Here is an 8,662-nt window from a genome sequence, read left to right as displayed (position 1 = left end):
CTCTCAACCGAATTTCTTTCTTCCCAAGCTTTTAATAAGGCTAGACAGATTATCATTAACCAGTTTCAGGACATTGATACACAAGCTACGATTCAAGCAGCAGCTAAAGTCTGCTCCCCTATTCACTATAACCTGAACTTCCATCCTTTAAAGTATTCTCCCTATCTGGAGGTTCTTACGAACCCCAAATATCGTTTGGCCTACTCTAAGGCACGTTTTAACTGTCTAGAGTCGGCTCTTTTGGAGGGTAGATTTCAGGGTGTTCCTCTGGAGCAACGTCTCTGCCCGTGTGGTGAAGGATACGTAGAGACGCTTACCCATGTTCTCTTCGTTTGCCCACTGTATTCCATGGAAAGGAACCATCTTATCTTACCTTTTATCCAAGAGTTCCCTAACTCTGTTGAGCATTGGACGTCTAAGCTTTTGTCTGGTAATAACAGCTCACATCTGATATCTGTTGCTAAGTTTTTATTCATAAGCCAGTGTAAACTATTAGTACTTGGTCATCAGCACTTTCCTTAATTGTATTAGTATTTTAGTATTTTTAGTGTATAATTTTAGTAGTTTTAGTGTTAATTGATACAAGTGACTAGATCTGTTTGTATCTGTTCTATTTTATTTCTTTTGACGGGTCATTGACTGTAATAAAATCTGACTTGACTTAATGAGGGGATAAGAAGGCTTCCAAGTTTTACTATTGGTTCTGACACATTCGCATAGTGGAAGTCAGGGAATGGGCAAAATAATGAAGTAGACACTGGATTTTCTTTCATTTGATGGTATTTCTCCTTCATGCTAACAGAGTGAATAACACATCTTTACATATATTTTGGGGTTTCACTTAAAAGCTAAATGTTGTGTTTGAGCTCATTGAAGCACAATGTGTTTTCCAAAATGAAACAGAATGCAATGCAGTCAAGAGTTCAGCACCACAGAGTCCAATGATGTTTACTCCTAGAGAGGGATGTGGAGGAAATTGGATTCAATTCATATTTTGCAAAGCAGTTTGTGATGTTCCTATATTAATGTATATATGGTAAGGGTTGGTTGTTTAGAAGATACATGGTAAGTGGAGTGAAAGAGGAGGGGGAGTGAATGGGCAGTAGAATGCTAGATGATTGGCTGAGTGTTTAAAATGGCTGAACGTATAAAAGGAAGAGAGAGAGTGGAATCTGAGAGGTGGTGGTGGTGGATGAGGTGAACTGAGTGGGTTGCTTGGTGGGGTTTAGAGAGTTGTTTGCCAGGAGAGAGTGGAGAAGGAGGGGGGTGGAGTTCGGATTAGTACTGAGTAAAACCATATGCTTATGTGCCTTAAAAAGAAATCTTGTTAATCTTGTTAGCTTTGTTATCTTTAATAAATACTTAATTTGGTTTACCAAAGGTCTGATCCTTGGCTGGGGTTTCACAGACCAGAAGGGAGGGTAAGGTAATGACCAAGGCTGAAGGGAAACTGTAACAAATGGTGGCAGCGGTGAAGAGAATAACAATACCAGTACTCAGAGTCTCTGGGAATACTAGTATTAGGACGTGACTGGTGGTTGCCTAGCAGGGGGATCTGTTGAGATCTGTGCTAGAGCGGGGAAAGAAACAATAAAAAAGGACAGTCCGGACTGGTGGAGTCCCTGGTGGTGCCTAGTGACAGGCAGTAGCCACGCGCAGGTAGAAACCTGACAGGGAGAGCCAGGGAAGGGCGTCACACGTGGTGGCAGTAGCGGTGGGATACAAACAACAGAGAATCCAGATACGAATACTAGAGAATCCAGAACAGTGGTGTGGCAAACAGAAATAACAAAACAAGATTTCTTGTGAGAGTGACTGGCAAAGAGTGTGTGGCAAAGAGTGAGTGAACTCAAACACCATGGCTGAATACATAAAAATGAAAAGAGAGGAGCTGGTGGAGAAGTGCATAACATTCAATTTACCTCACGAGGGTAAAGGGGTAGATGAATTGAGGGTAGCACTTATAGGATTTGCTACTGCCCAGCAAAAACAACCTGTCAGAGAAGAGACCCCAGAAGGATACTTAAGCAGTCCCGCTTATATAGAGTACTTGAGAGAGAAGTTAAGATGGGAGGCTGAGGAAAAAGACAAGCAGAGGGAGTTGGAAACTGAGAAGTTGAAGATGGAAACTGAGAGAATGAGAATGGGGTTTGAGGAGAGGGAGAAGCAATGAGCAGTGGATGCCGAATTACAAGTAGAAAAGTTAAAATTTGAAAGAGAGAAGTTTCATTCTGATGAAACAAGAAAGGACAGAGATGGAGCAAAAATAAAAATTACTCCAAAGGACTTTGCTGTCTATGAGCCTGGTCAAGATCCTCAAATTTACCTCAGCACCTTTGAAAAAGCAGCTCAGTTGTGGGGGCTACCTGAAGATAAATACATGCAGTATTTATCAAACCTGATTAAAGGGGAATTGGCTGAGGTATACCAATATTTCCCCTCAGACAGGCCCGTCACCTATGCTGAATTCAAAGAAGCAGTGTTTAAAAGATTCAGACTGGGGCCTGATTATTTTAGAAAGCTTTTCAGAAACTGCCAGATACAGACAAGGAGGTCTTTCGTGGAGCTGGGGGCAAAACTGATGGACATATTTGGGAAATGGCTGACAAGTGCAAAAGCTCAGTCTGTGGAGGAGGTGAAAAACCTCATGATATTGGATCAATTATACCATCAGTTACCACCAGAAATAAGGCTCCTGGTCAAAGACCGTTCCCCTACATCTGTGCAGGAGGCCGCAGAGATGGCGGATCACTTCGCCTCCAACAGAACTGGCTGGGTGGGGAAAACGTCAAGAGATTTTAAACCCAGACCATATAACGCTGGCAGAAGGGATGTGGTACCGCAGAGAGTGAGTCCTCCAGTAAAATCTGAAGGGCACAGGACACCCCAGAGTGGATCTGTGTACCCTAAAAGTGAGGAGAAATTATGCTACAAATGTGGTAGACCGGGGCACCTACGTTTTCAATGTGAGGTTGCCAACCCCATTAGTAATCCTGCTCAGACAAGGGCAGTGAAAACAGAGCCCAAGGCTTTAGAAACAGCAAAAAAGGTTCAGTTCTGCCAGATAAACTGGACAGAAGTAACAGACCTTGATTCAAGTCTGAGAGAGGAAGTGAGTGTACAAGGGGCAAATTATTGGGCATTGCTTGATACTGGTGCCGCTCAGACATTACTGAGGCCAGATTTAATAAAATCTGAGGTAATATTACCTCAGGAAACTGTGACTATCCAAGGAGTGAGGGGTCAACCAGAAAGTTTGCCTGTGGCCCTGGTGGAAATGACTTGGAGAGGCCGAGAGGGCCGATATAAAGTAGGCATTAATGCCCAGCAACAAGAACCAGTAATACTGGGAAGAGATGTAATGGGAGCCCAAGGAAAGATATATGTAGTGACCAGACAGCAAATTGGCAGAGAAAAAGAAGCCATATTAAGGGGGGCTGAAACAAACAGGGTGGAATCTGTTAACCAGCCTCAGGTCACCATAGCAACCACTAGCAGGCCTGCTGAAGGAGACAAACTGTATCAAGTGGTCTCTGATAAGAAAGAAGCAGAGCAATTCAGGGAAGAGCTGCATAAAGATATAAGTTTGAAGCAGATAAAGGAACAAGCTCTGACCCAACAGATTCCTTTCACTGACAAACTGAGGAATCAAGTTGTGTGTGAGAATGGGATTTTATATAGACTGTGGGTGCCCGCTGAGAGAAAGGATGAATGTGAACCAGTGAAGCAATTGATAGTGCCTAGCAAATACAGAACCAGATTGCTAGAGGTAGCCCACGATGTCCCATGTGCAGGACATCTGGGAATAAAAAAGACCAAGAGGAGATTGGCAGCACACTATTATTGGCCAAACATCTCCAAAGATGTAAAACAACATTGTCTATCTTGTGGAATATGCCAAAAGGTGGGAAAAAGTGGAGTAAAGACTAAGGCACCCTTAAAGCCCCTTCCTATAATTGGACAACCCTTTTATAGAGTGGGAATAGATTTGGTGGGCCCTTTTTCCAAATCCACAAGGCATGGCAAGAAATATCTATTGGTGGTGGTGGATTTTGCCACCAGGTACCCAGACGCAGAAGCACTAAGATCTGTAGAAGCCCCTGTAGTGGCAGAGGCTTTATTAAAAATCTTTATGAGGCTGGGTTTCCCTCATGAAGTGCTGATGGATCAAGGCAGTGTATTCATGGGAGAAGTGATGCAATGTATGTGGAAATGTTGTGGTCTAAAACATCTAAAGACCACTACTTACCATCCTGCCACTAATGGGTTAACAGAGAGATTCAATGGGGTTTTGAAGGGCATGATCAGAAGCTATGTTCAAGATCACCCACAAGACTGGGATGAACGTTTGGGATGCTTCTTATTTGCATACAGAGAAGTCCCTCAGGAGTCAACAGGCTTCTCACCCTTTGAACTCATGTTCACCAGAAAAGTGAGGGGACCTTTGGAACTATTAAAAAATTCATGGGAAGGAACCCTGGGAGAGTACAAAACATCTGTAGTAGATTTTGTATTGGAATTCCGCAATAAATTAACATCAATGATGGAGGTGGTGGAAAAGAATTTGAGTCAAGCACAGGAGAAGCAATGTTACTGGTATGACAGAACAGCCAGGGAACGTGTGTATGATGTGGGAGATATGGTTATGGCGTTCATACCCAGGAAACATGACAAATTACAGGCTAACTGGGAAGGACCATATACCATCAGAGAAAGGCTTGACACAGTGACGTATGTAATCACCACAGACCAATTAAACAAAAGCAAAGTGGTTCATGTAAATATGTTGAAGCCTTACCATACCAGGGATGCCCAGGTGTTGCAAGTTACCTTATTCCCTGAGGGAAGTGGGCCTGAACTTCCAGATTTGGTACAGGAAAGCAAAGACAAAGGAGGGGTAGATCAAGTGGAATGGTCAGAGGAGGTGAAGGAGGAAGTAAAAGAAGAGATTCTGAGAGTTTTGAAAACCTATAGGAATCTCTTTAGCAACAAACCTGGCCGAACCAGTATAGTTATACATTCCAATGATACTGGAGATCATGCCCCAATCAGATCTGTTCCGTACTGTGTGAATGGGAAAGTTTTGAATGAGATCAAAAAGGAGGTGGAAGATATGCTGGAATTAGGAGTGATCAGGGAATCCATCAGTCCCTGGGCCTCAAGTATTGTCCTGGTTCCGAAAAAAGATGGAACGACAAGGTTTTGCATTGATTATCGGCTAATCAATAAAATTACTGTCCCAGATGTGTATCCTATGCCTAGGGTAGACGCAATGTTAGAGTTATTGGGGGCAGCAACCATTATCTCTACACTAGATCTCTGTAAAGGATTTTGGCAAATGGAACTAGACGAGCAATCCAGAGCCAAAACTGCCTTCAGTACACCAGATGGGTTATATGAGTTTGTGACCTTACCCATGGGACTGAGGAACTCACCAAGTTCATTTCAGAGGCTAATCAATACTGTGTTGCGAGGCATGTCAGATTTTGCAGTGGCCTATATCGATGACGTGGCCATTTTTAGCAAGTCGGTGCCTGAGCATGTCCAACACCTGACAACAGTATTGGAGGCCTTCAGAAAAGCAGGCCTCACAATAAAAGCTAAGAAATGCCAGTTTGGACTAAAGGAAGTAATCTATTTAGGACATAAGGTGAGGAGTGGGAAAATCACCCCCTTATGGAGCAAGGTGGAGGCAATACAAGCGTGGCCGATCCCCTTAACCAAAAAACAAGTAAGGGCATTTCTGGGTGTGGCTGGATTTTATAGGAAGTTTGTGAGAAATTTTGGGGAAATAGCAACCCCCTTGCATGAATTAACAAAGAAGAAGTGTTCTGAGCGTGTGGTATGGACGGATGAATGTCAGAAGGCTTTTGATCTACTGAAGCAAGCCTTGTGCCAAGGACCCATATTAATAGCACCAGACTATGAGAAACCATTCATCGTGGCTACAGATGCGTCGGACCTGGCGCTGGGAGTCGTCTTGCTACAGGAGAGAGAAGGCACCAGACATCCAGTGGCGTACCTGAGTCGCAAGCTGACGCCGAGGGAGAAAAACTATTCGTCGGTCCAGAAGGAGTGCCTAGCAGTCGTGTGGGGACTGAACAAGTTGCACCCATACGTGTGGGGACGAAGATTCACAGTGACTACGGATCATCGGGCCTTGTTATGGTTGCAGACTATGAAAAACCATAACACTATGCTGCAGAGGTGGTCCTGGGCCCTACAGGACTATCAAGTGGACTTCCAGTTCATCAAAGGCAAGGACAATGTACTGGCCGATGGACTTTCCAGGCAAGTGGCTGGGACTGCAGTGACGTCACCAGACGGAGGAACAAAGAAAGACATTTTCCCCATAGAGACTTTTATTTAAATCTTCACCAGAGTCTGCTGTGGAGACCATGTCCAAGTGCCTGGAATCCGTGAGTGGATGGATGGGAAGGAAGAGGCTGAAGTTGAATCCTGATAAGACTGAGGTGCTACTCGTGGGAGACAAGGGAGGGCTGGGAGATGTTGACCTGGTGTTCGACGGGGTGAAATTGCCCCTGAAGGACCAGGTCCGCAGCCTTGGGGTTGTTCTTGATTCCAAGCTGTCCATGGAGGCTCAGATTTCAGCAGTGAGCCGGGCAGCTTGGTATCAATTACACCTCATTCGTAGACTGCAGCCCTACCTTCCTGCTCATCAGCTCCCACTGGTGGTACATGCCCTGGTCACCTCTCGGTTGGATTACTGTAATGCGCTCTACGTGGGGTTACCCTTGAAAACGGTCCGGAAATTACAACTTATACAAAATGCTGCGGCTCGACTACTTACAAACTGTCGCCGCCAGGAACACATCACCCCAGTGTTGTTCGACCTACACTGGCTTCCAGTTATTTTCCGGGCCCAATTCAAGGTGTTGGTATTAACCTTTAAATCCCTATATGGTCTCGGCCCAGTTTATCTGATGGAGCGCCTCCAGCACCACCAACCATGCCGCCCAACAAGATCAGCCACACAGGACCTTCTCTCAATCCCGCCAACTAAAACAGCTAGGTTGGCGGGGACAAGAGAGAGGGCATTTTCAGTGGCGGCCCCCACTCTCTGGAACTCCCTCCCATATGACCTTCGACATGCCCCTTCCCTGAATGTATTCCGCCAAGCTTTGAAGACCTGGCTCTTCAGACAGGCCTTTGGGACTTACGGGGAGGGTTAAATTTTTACGACGAATAGGCTACTACTCTGTACTGGAACTGTTTTATTGTTTTATTGGTATATTGTATTTTATGATGTATTTTATTATGATGTAATGTATTGTTGTTAAATTGTACGTTGCCTAGAGTGGCCATTGGCCAGATAGGCGACCCACAAATTAAATTATTATTATTATTATTATTATTATTATTTGTTAACGCAACGTATAAATCCTGGAACAGGAATAATACTCTGTCGTTGTTTTAAGGGGGGGGGGGAAATGTGATGTTCCTATATTAATGTATATATGGTAAGTGTTGGTTGTTTAGAAGATACATGGTAAGTGGAGTGAAAGAGGAGGGGGAGTGAATGGGCAGTAGAATGCTAGATGATTGGCTGAGTGTTTAAAATGGCTGAACGTATAAAAGGAAGAGAGAGAGTGGAATCTGAGAGGTGGTGGTGGTGGATGAGGTGAACTGAGTGGGTTGCTTGGTGGGGTTTAGAGAGTTGTTTGCCAGGAGAGAGTGGAGAAGGAGGGGGGTGGAGTTCGGATTAGTATTGAGTAAAACCATATGCTTATGTGCCTTAAGAAGAAATCTTGTTAATCTTGTTAGCTTTGTTATCTTTAATAAATACTTAATTTGGTTTACCAAAGGCCTGATCCTTGGCTGGGGTTTCACAGACCAGAAGGGAGGGTAAGGTAATGACCAAGGCTGAAGGGGAACTGTAACAAATGGTGGCAGAGGTGAAGAGAATAACAATACCAGTATTCAGAGTCTCTGGAATACTAGTATTAGGACGTGACTGGTGGTTGCCTAGCAGGGGGATCTGTTGAGATCTGTGCTAGAGCGGGGAGAGAAACAATAAAAAAGGACAGTCCAGACTGGTGGAGTCCCTGGTGGTGCCTAGTGACAGGCAGTAGCCACGCGCAGGTAGGAACCTGACAGGGAGAGCCAGGGAAGGCCGTCACACAGTTCTCCAACCAAGCAATCGTTACAAAAATGCATAGATCAGGAGAAGGTGGGCACAAAAATATATTAGTGAAGATTATATATTAGTGAAAGTAATGTAAAATATCAGGAGAAATTACTTGCAAAAATGTATTCATTAGTCAAAATTGCATACAAAAATGTATTAGAAAAAATTCACAATAAATTACTGAAGAATTTTCATAAGGATTTTTTTTAAAAAATTAAAAATTGCTGCTGTCATGTGAAGAACTGAATTTAAGATTATAAAAAAATAAGAAACTGAGAGAAAAGATCCTTCCATCTCTACCCCAGGTAATTTCTATGCATACGATTGCAGCCATGCCACACGGCTGACCAAGGACATGAGTTCAGGCCTCCCATGCCAAATTCCACCATGCTAACTACACCACGCTGCATATAGTAGTCTTCTAGGAGGCATGACCACAGGAGCCTGTCATGATGAGCTCCTCCTGTCAAAGTTCAGATCCCTTGTGCTCTAACCAGCCCAAAGCAACAATGA

The sequence above is a fragment of the Rhineura floridana genome, chromosome 11 (genome assembly GCF_030035675.1).
Source record: "Rhineura floridana isolate rRhiFlo1 chromosome 11, rRhiFlo1.hap2, whole genome shotgun sequence".
NCBI lineage: Eukaryota > Metazoa > Chordata > Lepidosauria > Squamata > Rhineuridae > Rhineura > Rhineura floridana.
This window is presented reverse-complemented; position numbering follows the sequence as displayed.